This window comes from Sarcophilus harrisii, chromosome 2 (genome assembly GCF_902635505.1).
Source record: "Sarcophilus harrisii chromosome 2, mSarHar1.11, whole genome shotgun sequence".
Taxonomy (NCBI): Eukaryota; Metazoa; Chordata; class Mammalia; order Dasyuromorphia; family Dasyuridae; genus Sarcophilus; species Sarcophilus harrisii.
Window position 1 is genome coordinate 400,027,070 of NC_045427.1, and position 16,045 is coordinate 400,043,114.

Here is a 16,045-nt window from a genome sequence, read left to right on the forward strand (position 1 = left end):
ACAAAACCATTGTTTTTTCCCCCACTATAATAGTTCCTCAGTTTATATTGTAAGCTTGACTGTTTAACTAGAATCTAGATGCTTCTTTATATATGTAGAAATTCTATGTGTTTATTTTCAAGATTTACAAAAAAAGTTAAGAGAAAAACAATTTCTTCTCAAAGTGTGAGTTTTAATAATTGTCCATGGAAAATTGTCATTTAATGATAGCTTATCAAATAGCAGTTAAATCTCTAACTGATGGAAATATTACTGAAAAAAAATTCTCTCAAACTAAAATTAGATAAGGATGGTTTAAATGGCAGAAAAAATTATTCGGAAAGCTATCATCAGCAAAGAAGAAATCTCTGCACACCAATTAAAACTACTGGCAGAACTAATTCAAAGTCAGTACTGTCAAAAAGTAGAGATACCTTTTCAAGAAATTTAGCAAATATTTTCTGTCTTACATAAAGCAAGTTCAACATAATGCAAAGTATGCCCAATTTGAAAATGCCTTTGAATTCCAAGAAATAAATTGGTCAGTGGTCTCTTGCCAAACATTAAATGAAAGAAATTGAAATGTTATTTTTAAAACATGTATATCAAAAGGTTATGGAACACTATCAATGTAGTTTATACTTCAGCCTTAATCTTAAAATAAAAATCATACATATGATTATACTTATCATACTTAGATCTCTAAAGAACTCGAACTCACAAACTTCTAAAAATGTTTAAGTTGATTCAGATCTGGCTTTGGTACAAAATATAATTGTCAGAAGGAGACAGTGGAAAATTCTTTGAATAAGATTAATGAAATTCCATATTTATTATTTCTGCCTTAAGCATAAGTTCCAGAGCTCCATGGTGACATGTATTATCGCAGAATACTATTTTTTAAAAATATATCTATTTTGAGTTATTTCAAAGTTTTAAAAGTATAAGTATTAAAGTGGGAATCTGATGTGAAGTGAAAGAACTCAAAAATGAGATCCCCAACCATTTTCACAGAAGGAAATGATCAAAACAAATACAGCTAAATTTGGATTCCACTAAGTAAGTCTCCTGAGCTTTCTAAAACAAGTGTTATTTGATTAGGGAAATACTTGATTTGACAGCCCAGTATAATAATACAATGCATTATTTTAAGAGCATTCATAATGAACCTCTCATATTTGTTTTGTTCATTTTACTATCCTCAACAATGAGCCTCTTACTACAGAATCACCTTTGGAATTTTGCCCTACTAATAATTGCATAACTTGGAAAAAAAGCTGCATTTAACTACTCTAAGAAAGGAAGACTTGGTATTTATAAATACAACCCTTTGGTTCATAAAATTCTATTTGACCCAGAAATTAGTTATTGTTCCTGCCCTTTTCATATGATAAGCAGGAAAAAAAATAAAACAATTCAAAGGATATTTAGTCTTTGGAGAACCTCAATTTTACAGATTCAAAAAGGAGCTTAGAATTGCTAAGCACTTGATTCATATTATCTCTTTAGAACAAGCCTGTAAAGGGAGTGTTTTATTATTCCCATTTTACAGACTGGGAAAGTAAAACTAGAGGCTTTTGGAATTTTTATATGTTTTAAGTGTGGTTCTAGCCGAGGTCTTCCTGACTCCAAGTATATAGCTTTTCCTACTTCATCACTCTGAGAATATAGTTTCTATTTGGCCAGAGATTTAATTCAATTCAAATCATATTTCTTACCCAAATTAGTAATCTCCAAATTATTCAGGAGGTTAATTATATAGTTTGAAAGTTTTCTTTTACTCCTCCTTTATTCTGATGCTTATTTAGAGATATATTTATTGATTATCCCTGCCAAGTTGGTTGTTGAGGAAATTAAAACAATATTTATCATTGTTAATTTATCCATTTATTGGCTAAAATAAATGACATTTTTAATACATTTAAAATCTCTTCGAATTCCCTGAGGCCAAAATTAGAATGATAACAGTAAAATAGATACATACAGTATAGTCAACATTCTGAAATTATCACTATTTATAGGCATCCTATGAGTGGAGATAAAAGTTATTTTTTTTGTTTTTGTTTTTGTTTTCTGCCATAATCTCGAGAGCCCTGAATTTGTAATCTGAAGTATCCAAATATTGGCTTGGTAGCATTCATACATTTGTCAAATCACATTAGTTCTTTTAGGCTTACTTTCCAATTTCAGAAAATAGGGGTTTGTATAAGTAATCTCAAACTCTTTTTCTAAGTGTGACAGTTGTCAAGTGACTATAACCCTGAACTTCTGTTTCCTTAAAAAATGGATGAAACTATTTTTACCATTCACATTTTCAGGATTGTGAGGAGGATAGTTCTTTGTAAATATTAAAGTAACTTTAAAGTATGAGCTATGGATATTTAAAAGTCTGTTAGAATGTTAGATTATCTTTGTTTGTAATCACATGTGTTGAAAGCTGACCTGATAGCCAAGAAGACCTCTATTCAAGTTCTTATTTTGATTCATACCACCTTTGTAACCATGAATTAGGTATTTAAACTATCATTGTTATTACTTTAGAAGACTATAAATTATTGAGTTTTTAAATCTGCATTAATAGGCAGACAGACAGCAGACTGGAACAACCATTGTATGGGGAACTTTTAGCAAACAAACTCCAAATGCATATCATCAACTCATCTAAAGTGTGCATATGTGTGTGTGTATGTGTGTATGTTTGTAACATATGAAAGGCAGGATGGCTTTGGAGTAATATAACTAGGAAGATGCAAATTCAAATTCTATCTCTGATGTACATCAGCTAGATAACTGAGAAATCTTTCAGCCTCTCAGAATTCCAAGTAATTCTCTAAGTCTATAATTTTGCAGAGATGCCAACTTACCTTGCTGATCACTGATCAGGATCTGATTCCTTATCAAGCTGTAACCTATTTCAGTGAAATTTAAAGGTCCTTTCTTCATCTTTATATAAACAGATACACATCGTTCATCATTTTATTTGAAACTTCATAATTATGATATCATAGAACAAAGAGACATAATAATATAATTTCCTATATAGCAAGGACTATTTGACTTTTGTCTTTGTATCACTACTACATAGCTCAGTATCTAGTAAATTTAAGATTCTAAATGAAAACAGCAACAAGAACCACAATAATTACTAAAGGGGGGACCCCGAAATTCTAAAAATCCTTAAAGGAGAAAATCTCCTTCAACTCTGCCTCAATGAGGGACCCCACCCCAAGGGACAAACAGTTTCATCCTTGTTATCTGGATGGGGTCACTCAGTCTTGAAACTCATTGAATTAAATTCAAATTCCAGCTAAAGCTGAATCCCACCAATGAGCCAACTTGGGACTCCACCCACGAGCCCCCTTCAGCTAAAGCTCCCATTATAAAAAGAGCCAAATTAAAACCCTCTCTTTACAGAGGTTCCAAACATGCCATGTTATGCCATGCTTGGGATGCCAAGGGCCTCTGTCCACTGAATACTTTTTCCAGTGCCTTCTTTCTTTATCCTCACCCAGACTTTATGCTTCTCAGTCAGGATTTCTAACATTACTTCCACTCCCCATAATAAACCTCTTTTATCAATCTAGGTTTTCAGGTCTGTAAATTCCTCTACAGAGAACCTCTGGGCCACCAGAAGGGAGTCCTCAAAACTCCCTACCTTTGCGCCAGATCCCAAGGGGTTTCAGGGGAGCCAAACGTCTCCATTTGGTTCCCTGAATCCTGAGCCTGCCATTAGACCTTATCATTTAACTTCCTGACCACCAGAAACCCTAATCTCATTTTGGTTCCCTAAATCTAAATGTTATCATTATTATTTACATAGTGGCCTTTAAAGCATTTTATGAATATTATCTCATATGATGCTCCCAACATCCCTGTGAAGTAAGTATGATTATTGTTCCCATTTTATACATGAGGAAACTGAGGCTAAAAGGATTAAATGATTTAGACAGCTGGTGTTTGAGGCAGGATTTGGGATCACATCTTCCATCTTTCTTGACTACAAGTCCAGTGTTCTTTCTACTATGTGAGGTAACAAATAATAGATTGATTATGATAATTTGAACTTCAGAAATCAGGCTCTGATTTAGGAAGGTGGAATATTGGAAAATGAGAAACCAGACTTAATGAAAATAATGACAATTTTAAGAGAACTGAATGGGACCTGAGTACCTAGTTCTATAGGATAAGAAGAGGGATTATTTTGCCTATATATTATTTTGGAGAGAGTGAATAGGAGAGAGGTTGAGTGATTTTTGAAAGTCAGAATTTGCAAACCTGTCTTTGAAATGGCCTAGCCTTTGTTTAGAAATATTGTCCAGTCCAGTGAAAAAGAAGAACAAACATTCTACCTTAACTTTTTCCTGCTCACCCCACCTTTTTGGTAGCAATCAAAACACTGTCATGACCTTTGCCCTCAGCAACTAGCAGAGTATTTCTAGATGAAAATATTCACCTGAGCCCAGTTTCTCATTTTTCCTGGCAGCCCTGAAGAGTCTGTCTTTCTGCAGATCTCCGATCAACTACACTGTGAGTTCCTCAATCCACAGGGACTCTGAGCCAAATAAGAAACCAGCCCACAGTGATAACGAAGCTATGTTGATGTGCTGGGGAAGATTTTATTGGGAAAAGATACTGATGCTGAGCATGTCTTCTTCAGTAAAGTCTCCAGCTAACTAGTTGCATAAAAAAATAAGAGGGAAAATATTGCTCCTCTTTTTTTCTCCTACAGAAAAATGCACCTGGGACTCAGGTCATTAAATAAGCAACAAGATTCTAACACAGTAGTAGCCCAATGATGAGAGATACTTTACAGCAACTAAATCGAGTCCTAGTCACAGGAAGGAGTATGATTGTGTAGGGTACTTTATTTTGTTTTCTTTTCCTGACACCTGCAAATAATTCTGAATACCATCTCTCTCTAATTTGAGAAAAGTGCTTTGCCCCCTTTCCCCATGTAAACATATTTAGCATCAGGAAAATATTATTTTGGCCCACAGATGACAACATTCCTCAGCTTGCTTGGTAGTGCTAAAGTGCTGAGCCAAATCACATCTGGTGTGTGTATCACATTTGTTGTAACTATACATCACAGAGAGAAAGGGAGAATGCGCAATTATCTTGTGATGTTGATAAATACAGACCTACAAGCCAAATAATCTAAGTCCTCAAATATATTTTTGAGAGGTACAGAAACTACTTTCTCTTTAACTAGAAGCAACTAATATCTGAGTTACCACAAGCTTCAGTGTGTCTCTGTGGGATATACATTGACATTAGTCTAGCTGGCACATAGTAGGCACTTCATAAATATTTACTGGATTGGCTATTGCCACGCCATAATTTTACAGTTGAGGAAAATGAAAGCCAAAAATAGGGAATGTTTGCTGATTATTCTGATGCTTGGTACCTAGTTGGGATGAGAACCTGTGCCTTTTAACTCTAGTCCCAGAACACATTCAATTTCATTCTTGTGCTCTCTGGAAACCAGGTATTAAAATACAGTCCCTTTGCTAGATTCATAATGATTTTAATACAGGAATAGCAGTCTGAGTGATGATTTGCACAAATTACATGACCCAGATTAGTCAGATTTAAAAGAGATCTTCAATGGTTATTGAGCCTAACACTTTCATTTTATAGATGAGGATGCTCAAATCAAGTTGTTTAATTACTTATCCAAGTCCTACAGCTGGCAGATCTCCTACCTCTGAGCTCAGGGCTTCACACTCTGTCTACATGCCCCTTCCTTAAACCCATCTGATTTAATTATCTAAAAAGACTTATCTATGGCCAAAATGTCCTCAAATAAATAAATAAATTGACCCTTTACTTTTAAATTCTGAGCTGTCTGTAAGTATTAGTCACTCTCATTTTGTTTCAGTTGGGATCCAGGATGCTCCCAGAAGTAGTAAAATGCCTCCCACTGCATTATATTTATATCACTGGTCAAAGAGTCTTCTCCTACTATGTAATAAGACTTACTGTTTGGTGATGTGGAGTCAGCCTAACGGGGAATTTAGGAAACAATTTTCTAGCTCTTTAGTTGGCTAGATTAAAATGCTTCCAAGTGTCCTGTGTGGGTTCTTGAGCCAAACTTTTGACATAAATACTTTGTAAAAAAACATCCACCCTGTAAAAATATAAAATAACACTTTTACATAACATGCATAAATAAACTCAACTGCCCACTGTAATATGTACAGAGATTTTTCTGATTAAAAGAGATGAGGAATCCTCTTGATGTTTTAACCATTTCCTTTAATGAGACTCTTAGAGTAACACTAATTTATCTTTGAATTTCTGTTATAAATAGTATCCTTGCAAAAGGACTTTATTTAACTTAAATAAATTCAAACCGACTCCTTTAATATTAAAGAGTTCTCTTTCAATTGACCCAATTTTAATTGTAATTAAATTTGCATAGATTTATTTGTATACATATATTTTTACTTATTTTGACCTTTTTCTAAATGACAATCAGTCGCATGGACTATAAATTATTTTTTAAAAATATTATAGATGATATAATCTTTTTGAAATTCATGACATTGATTTTTACCATAATAATAATTATTATTAATAATAAATTATCATCAGAGTCATAACTATTACATCTGGCACCCTGAACAGACAACCCAAAATGTATCTTTTGTATTCATATTTTTGCATTTATAAGTTTAATCAGTATTATTAACATTTTTCTTGATCACTTTTTTTAAACAATAGCTTTTTATTTTCAAAATACATTTAAAGATAGTTTTCAACATTTACCCTTGCAAAACCTTGTATTCCAAATTTTCTCCCTTCCTGTCTTCAATTCCCCCTTCCCTAGACAGCAAATAATCATCAATACATGTTAAATATGTACAATTCTTCTATGCATATCTCCACATTTATCTGCTGCACAAGAAAAATCAGATCTCTTGATCACTTTCTTAATTCTAGACAATCAACAAATAATAAATGAAGTCCTTACTTGATTTCACTAATTTCAGAGATATAAATGTTCACATTGAAAATGTAACAATTGGAAGCCAATGTGAGATGGTTATAACACATCCCCAAATTTTTGTATTCCAGTGCCTGTGAGTACAATAGTCATAGAAAATATAATGATCAAATAGTTAAGACAATAGAGTGACAGAATCTGTTATTTGGGAGAGATATCAGAGGGCATTTATTCATAATTCCCTCTACAATACCTCCCTAAAGTGGTCATTCAGTTTTCACTCAGTCTTCTAGAAGATGAACTCTACTTCCTGTTAGCCTGTTCTACTTTTGAATGACTCTAACAGGGAAGAAGTTTTCCCGGAAATAAACCTAAATCTACTTGTCTGTAACTTCTATTCCACTGCTCCTGGTTTTGCCCCCTAGAGCCAAAAAGAACAAGTCTAATCTCTTTTGCATGTGATAGGAACTCAAATATTTAAGACAATTTTTTCATATTCCTTTTTCCACTCCTTTCCCCCCTATCAACTCTTTTTCTCCTCCTAAGCAAATTTATTCCAGTCCCCATATAGTAAACTTTTAAGATCTCATATCATTCAGGTCTTTGTATTCACTTTTTAATATAAATCCACTTGAGGGAAGTGAGGGAAGTACCTGAGACCTTGGAAGACATGAGATCACTGCTGAAGAGGAACTTACTTGGGAAAAGGCTGGAAGAGAAAACCTCTTTTGATAGCTTTCTATATTAACTAATTATTCTTCCTAAGTAAGTGCTAAGCTTAGTGTGTTGTTTTTTTTTTTTTGTTTGTTTTTTGTTTTTTTGTTTTTTTATCTGCTGAAGGGATAAGGGCTGGCAGTGCTTTATGAATTTTGACATAATAAGACAAAGATAAATTTATCTCACCCTCATTATAACTCTGATTAGTATATAGATAACTATCATATGAGGTTTAATTTAACAGAAAATGTATAAGTATTCATTAAAATGTACTCCATCCTAAGACATAACTATCATGTTTATGTGTGGCATCTTATATAAGTTGTGGATATGGGTTGCTTTTATCAAACTTAATTGTTATTGTTTTCAAATACAGGCTTTCTCCAACTATATTAAAGGAAAGAGTAATCAAATCCAAATCCCAACATCACTAATATATGCTGTTCCAGTTGGAGGATTTTTTTTTATCTTTGAATTCTTAATTAAAAACCTTTTAATGAGAGGCAGTTTGAGTCTGAAGCTGTCTGCTCTTGTCCTTGATGCATACCAAAAATCTAAAAAAATTTTTAAAGCAAGATTTTACTTTTAAAAGAAGCTCTAGTTTCTTGAGACATTTGTATTCAAACATGACTCTCTCTTTCTCCTTCTTTCTCCTGGGAACACAGCTCTACTCTTCAAATGAAAAAGAAATAATAAAACACATCAGGAACAGCGGACCTCAGACCCAGCGTTTCTCTCCTTGTCTTGGAATGTTATTTCCATATAGAAAGCTACTCTAATGGGACACTTGTAAATGGCAGGGAATTTAGCCCTTACGGAGTCCTCTCCAGAAATTGGATTTTTGCTTAAGCAAACAGCAAACCATGCAGCAGGGGAAAAGCTATTTATTTGGCTGCCTGTTGAAGAGCTGTACAAAAATACAATTCAGTCTGCTATGATGGTCAAGTCAATCGGCATGTGTTGGAAAACAAAATCTAGTCACTTCCATGAGGTATCAAACCAACTCACTCTTTAATATGACAGCTAATATCAAATCTACTTTTATCAAATTTTTCTTAATTATCTTCTTCATATATGTTATATATCTGTCTGTTTGTCTTACTGTGTCTGTCTCTGTCTCTGTGTCTCTATCTCTGTCTCTGTCTCTCCTCTCCCCTTCTCTCCTCTTCTCTTTCATTTTAAGGACAGAGAAAGATAAAATCTTTTGGCTTTAACTTTATGTCCAAATCACTACAAAACATAACACTACAAACACAGGAAAAATTAAGCTAAGGAAATGTAAGCTTCAGTTTATAAAGTATAACAAACAGTCCCTATAAAACCTTGTGAAAACAGAAAATCCATATTCTTTCGTCAGATTTAGTTGCAAATGCCAAAATATATTTCTTGAAATGAGGAAAAAAACATTTTAAAATCAATGTTTTGCTTCCTTGTTGAATATAGTATACAATCTATACTATGTTTTGCTTTCTTCTTTAAGCATGTGTTTCCAGGAAATCAATTCCAATGTCACCGTAAAAGTAATCCTTTGCTAAATTATAAAATGAAATATTTTTGTTAAAGAATCCCCTTTTAGGGAAGACATCCTTTAAGAAGAATTGTTAAGCTAATTTAAAGGAGGAGATACACAGAATTGTTTGTTTGGGCTTTGTGAAGATTTATTGGTACTTTCTGGTATTTATTCCAATTCTGATATGTGTCCTTCCCCAGCCCCAAGCCACCTCTTTCCTTATCCAATAATAAACCTTTCTTAAAGGCTAGTTAATATCTAGTTCCTTGGGAAATTTTTCATTTCATTTCATTTTTGAGAAAAAGCTTTTCAGTGTAAGCATCTCACCCCTTTCTGCATTCTATGTTAAAATACCAATGATGAGAATGAAAAACCACTTGGTGTTGATTTTTTTCCCCCTCACAAACCCATGAAAATTTGATATTTCACTGCTGCCAGAATCCTGGGCTCCTTGGAAGAAAAATATTAAATTAAGACAGTTTTCCAGGCATGTTGTCCAGTGGCTAGAAAAAAAAAGAGACCACCTGTCTTCCCACAGCTCAGGCAGTGAGATCCAAATATGGGACTTTATCATTATAAAGTTCTATGATTTTGATATTTTCAAATACCATTAATTCTGAATTTATGGTCATTCAGATTGCACTCCCAATTGTAAAAGTTGATGCTTACTGGTCAGCATTTTGGAGAAAGATTTTATAAATAAATGAACAATATAATGGGGGAAATGTTTAACTTACATTAATGTATTAGAATAAATTACTTATAGGTACTTCATGCCCATTTATTTTCATTATGCTAATACCTGTTTCTCAGTTCTTCATTCAGGCACCCAAATGGCTTAGTGGATGGAGCAATAGTTTAGGAGGCAGGAAGACTTGAGTTCAAATCTAGACTTAGACTAGCTGTGTGACTCTGGGCAAGTCACTTAATCCTGTTTGCCTCTATCTCTTCATCTGTAAAATGAGCTGGAGAAGAAAATGGCAAACTACTCCAGTATCTTTGCCAAGAAAACCCCAAAAGTATCAAAAATTCTTCATTAAAATAGATCTTAGCAATATTTCTTAGTTACTAGTTTATATGTCCTATAATTTGAGCAATAAAATTTAAATTCATTAATGCCACTAAATATCTCTAAACCTCAATTTCTTCATCTATAAAATCGGGATCAAAACACATATACAATGAAAATCAAAGTTATGAAGTCTAAATGAAAAAAATGTATTCAAAATTTTCTCACTGTGAAACTTTATATAAACATGAATTATTTCTTTAAAATATAATGTAATAATAAAATGTTTAGAAAGTACTTTAAAATTTACAAAATACTTTAACATTTATCATCTTATTTGAAACTTAGAAAAACCATGAAAAACTGAAATAAGCACTTATACCCACTTTATAGATGAGGATAGTGATATGTAACATTTGAATTGATTGGTCCCTTGTTGAACCAATCTTACACTTATTTTTAAAAAAAACAATAAGTATCAGAGGTAGAATTTGAATTATTCACTTTCTGACTTGTACTATATGAGTGACAGTTTGGAATCTGCTGGTAAATGTTTAACAGACTCAATAAGAATAATAAAACATACACCCAACACACTTTTATGTTTAATTTGTAATATCAACATATTATCCTTCACTTTCTTAAGTGAATGATATACAAAACAATAAGTTAAGCCCTGATTTATAGAATCTACTAATTTCTGAAGCATAAATGCTCTCACTGAAAATTTAATTATCAACATTCTCAAGCAAATAGGGGATGGCTCTACACCCCCAACTCACAATTGATGTAAATTAATGAGAAATTTCCATAGTTATTGACAAGATAAATCCTAGACATAAAACATAAGGCTTAACTGAGAGTAAAGCTATTAGTTAAAAGAAATTGTTCTCCAAATAATAAACTTTTCTTTGAGGAGTTTTATAAGGTGGCATACAATCCATTGATATAATGGATATAAAACCTTTGAAAACTTTAAAATGTCAGAGTTTTTCTCATTTGAAATAGGAAACATGCCATCTGTTAAATAACCATTGAAGAAGTAATTAACATAGTTTGAGAGGGTTCATTATTTTTAGTGTTTTCTTTGAATACTATGAAAGATGTTAGTTTGTCTAAGTAGATTATCCTTCAGGTAAGGTTTTATTCCTATTTTTCTATATTTCCAAATTTGTCACAAAGGTAGTATTTATCCAATATGCAACTGGTAAAAGTTGGTGTTGAAATTGAATTAAGTTTTTTTTTTTTAAATACATTCAGCATTCTGCCTTTTTATTCTTCTCCCCCCTCCCCCAAATTAACATGCACAAAACACAGAATTAATGATGTATTCAGATAATTAATAAACACTTAATAACTGTTCTTGAGGCTGCTTAATATATGAAGTTCTATATCTGGAGTCAGAGAACCTGGGTTTGAATCTTATCTTTGCTACTCACTATTACCTATGTGACCTCTCTGAATTTTCATTTTTCATCTGTAAAAGTTGGATTAGATGACCTTTAAAATAGATTCTATCTTTGAATCTATGATCCTAAAAACTGTGCATGGCACTTCGCTATATATTTTTATGGGGTAATATAAAGACAGTGTGGTTCCCAGTCTCCCAAAGCATGAAATTTATTGATCAAAACAAAACATACAGCTCCTTAGTGACCTGAAAATAATCACAAAGTAATATAGACAACATACAAAATCACACATTTTTTTTTTTTCAGCTTTTGTTAAGTCCCTTTTACTTTTAGTAACAGTGAACTATGATCTTCCCCAAATGTTCTTTATACTGTAGGGAAAAAGATCCTTTCTCAGAGGATAGAAGTTCCATCTAGATTTGAGTTATAAAATAGTAAACCTTGGACACTAATAACCCAAAGTGATAAGTAACTTAAAAATTCCATGGTTCTATAACTCCCTCACAAGTCTTTCAAATCAGAATCACTTAGCTGACTAGTTTCTAGACAACTGGATGTAAATTGTATGTGGTGGAAGGGTAGCTAACTTTTGGTAAGCATAGAGCCTAATTGAAGAGAGAAATTAAGCTAAATTAAAGTTTAGTAGGCAAGATTTCCATAAGTAATGGAACCTGATAGTTAATCAGGTAGTGTAGTAATACAAAAATCTTTCTGATTAACTGGATGGAAGATGATTACTATCTTTTTTCAATTAAGTCATATAGTCCTATATTTTTCTGTAAACATAGTTTTACAAATATAAATAGCATTAAAATTCTTTGGCTTTTTAGAGCTAAAAAGAAGGTATAAATCAAAGAACCTATATTTAAATTTGGCTTCTGGAGCTAATGATCTGAGTAACCTTGGGTAAACCACAGTTTCTCTGAGCCTTTGTGTCCTTATCTGTAAATGAGTATAGTTGTGCTACACGACTGAGGCTCCTTCCATCTCTGTGATCTGAATCATATGATACTTTGGTCATATAACCTTGATCCTGCCACATAGTTGGTGTTCATTTCAAAGATAATGATGTTTATGTAAATAAAAAAGTTTTAATATATGGGTCTGATTCTGATAGTCCTTTCTAATTCTTTTTTGTAGACCTGCATGCCTCCTCCTCCCCCCTCCCCCCCCAACCACCATCCCTGCCTTGCTGTGGTGGTCCACAACAGCAAAATAGTATTGTCAGGAACTTCATATGCCACTGGCATTCACATAAACCTACACCAGTGAAGGGACAATTGTTCTTTTCCATTCATGTCACTTTTTGTTCTTCCCAGTGGTGCAACAAGCTGCCCTTCTTGTTCATACATAGGTCATGTCCAGCAAAACGGAAGTCTAGTACAACAAGCTGAATTGATTTTGCCTGTATCTGTATGAGCATTCATGTCTTACTAAGCAGCTCAGAATATCAAGGGCACAAGGAATACATCCTTTCTTCCTTTCCTTTCTTATTTTTCCTCCTCCTCCCTGATTCCACCTTCTATAAGAAGCTGATTCTTTCCTACTTTAGGTCAGGCAATTTCAAAGCCTAGGACCAGAGCCTTAGCAGCTCAGTGTGACCTAGAAGGGCACAAATACTCCTGACTAGTTAAGGCTCTTATGAATCAGATTCTGTTGGGGATTCCATTGCTTTGATCTTTAATGGATTACCAGTTGGATCAGTCTTTCCCCAGCTGCAGCTCTGAGAGGTTATTGCTAAGGGTTTGACAAGATGTTCTTTAAAATCTAAAGGATACATTTCTATAAGTAATACATTATCTAGCACACTGCAAATTTGCAGTGACTTTAAGCAGCATTATCCTACCTCCAGCACTTAATTGTTGTGTGGTTTTGGACAAAAAACAGAAATTCAGCAAGCCTTAGTTTCCCCATCAGGAAAAAGGGGATGATAATACCAACTGCTTCAAGTGGTAGTGGTAAGGATAAAAACTGATAATATGTAAATATTTGGTGACATAAAATTTGATATAAATGCTAGCTATAAGAATGGTGAATGCAATTTTTTAAAATGGAGAGAAATAAGTGACATTGACAATAATTTGGTTCAGCTTAGTTTAGTTGGTATTAAACATCTAGAAGAAACTCCCTAACTGTGGAAAAGGATTATAACTTATTTCCTTTCTAAATTACCATCAAAGAACATGTTTTTCATATACATGGTTTAAGTAATCTATGTTGGGGGTAAAAAAAAAAAAAAAACCCTTTACTTAGCTCCTTTGAAATTCATTTGTTTACCAAATTTGCCAAATTCAAATATATTGCCAAAGGCAATATAATCAGTCCTTCCCAATTGTTTACTTCCATTGAAAAGAGCAATTGATGTTCCATTTGACTGTAAACTAGACTTAATGTTATAAATCAAATATATTTTTTCTTTTCCAGTAGTCCTTTGTTATGGAATAGAGTGCTTGCTTCTTTGTGTGTCATATGCATTTGAAAAAATATGAAAGCTTCATTTATTTTTACATTGTTTTATATTAAGCATCCCTTTGTGGATTTGCATTTTATATTTCAAAACAGATTAGCAAAATGGGAACAATGGTACAAATCTTATTTAATTTTCAACTATCCTTAAATGACTTACATTTCTACTTTATCCATTCACTGTACTGGTTGAAAACTATTTTGGGCATTATACTTGACTTTTAAGCAGAAAAACATTAGAATGATAGGGAAGAAAATTCTCCAAAAAGTCCCATTCTATTGTGGTATTTAAATACTGATTCAATTAAGGCTAAGTGAATAATAACAATGAGAGAAACTAGCCTTTAGAGTTTTAACCAGGAGGCAGGTAATTATTAATTCTTTGGCTTCTTTCTCTGTAGTCTGATACAGGGTGGACTCAAGGGAAAGTAAGAAAGTAAGTAATTTAGTCAATTCCATTTCTTTTTTATTATGAAACCAAAAAAGAAAAAAAAAGTTGACATTCCCTAAACACCAGAGGGAAAGTCATAGTTTTGGGGTATTCCCTAAGCATTCCATTTGTTACTACTATCCAGGAATCATTCATAAGAAATAGTTAAGCCTGCCCATTAATTGGTAGTGCTGAGACTGTAAAGAATGTGTTGATTCCTAAATGAGATTTTCCAGTTAGCTGCAATATGAAAATCTTTTCTTCATCTCTTAGCATTTGTGTAAAGATCCAAATTCAAGTTGAATATTCTAATGTCTATCAGTGGAACCATTCCTCATGAAAGAAAATGACATTTTATCTCTCAAGCTTAGTTTTTTGAGTACCTATTCACTCTCAAACAAAAATTTTCCTAAGATGTATGAACATATAGTTATTATATATTATATATGTATATATATAATAATATTATATATGTATTGTATATATAATAATATTATATATGTATGTATATATAACACACAATATGTAATATCTACATATATTTTATATGTGTGTGATATATACATATATGATATAAGTATATGCATATAATGGATATATGAAATATATGTATAGGTATTATATATCTCTATATCTATATTGCTTATCTTATATATCTGTCATTTACATAGACAACTGAATTTTTTTTACTTCCAGTGCTTGTTTTCCAGATTTGCAACATATGCAACAATTTTTTTTTTCTGAAGGCACGATTTGCCCACTGGGATATAACAATATCCAAAGGGATAGTATAACCTAAATGAAAGGCCTGTCTGAAAGCAGAGGTCAGAATCTTTTATAGGTACTGGCAAGACTGAGTTTACCAGGTTTGACACAGTCAGAGGCCACAAGGAAAAAGAAGTTGAGCGGATTGGTCTATGACCAAGCTTCTAGAAAAGTTACTTAATGGATAAGGAAATGGAGAGAATTTTTCCCTCTTGATTTTAGCTATCTTTATTTATATTAGATATCCTCTAAAGGGATATGTGAAAGGGAAAAGATCTAATAATATATGGATGGCTATTAAATACAAATGCAATATAACCAGTCCTTCCCATTGAACAGATGTATGGTTGATATTGTCTTCTGGGTAGAACTAGTCACATCATATATTTTTGAGAAACCCTTATCATTTTGTGGGAACTTCCCTTTGGGGAATCTTATCCTATCAGATTCTTCCTTTATCTGGATTATGTACCTAATTGGGATCTGTATTTCCTTTAGGGCTACAAATGGCTTAACTTTGTCGGAAAGAGACTGCAACATCCCAAAAAAGTAAACTGCATAATTTTGCATGACTTAAGGTCTGAAGGAATAATTTTTAACTGAAACTTGTTTTCTTCAGCCTTGATAAAGAATAAATCTGTAAAATAATTTATTATCTTCCTAATATAAGCAATGAACCCCAACAATAGCCACTTTCAAAGAACTTATATTATTTTTAAGGAATGTAAGACTAGGGCACATGAAAAGATAAATAGCAACAGTCAGTAGAATAGATAAGTACTTTAGGATTTTAGATAACAAAGAAGCA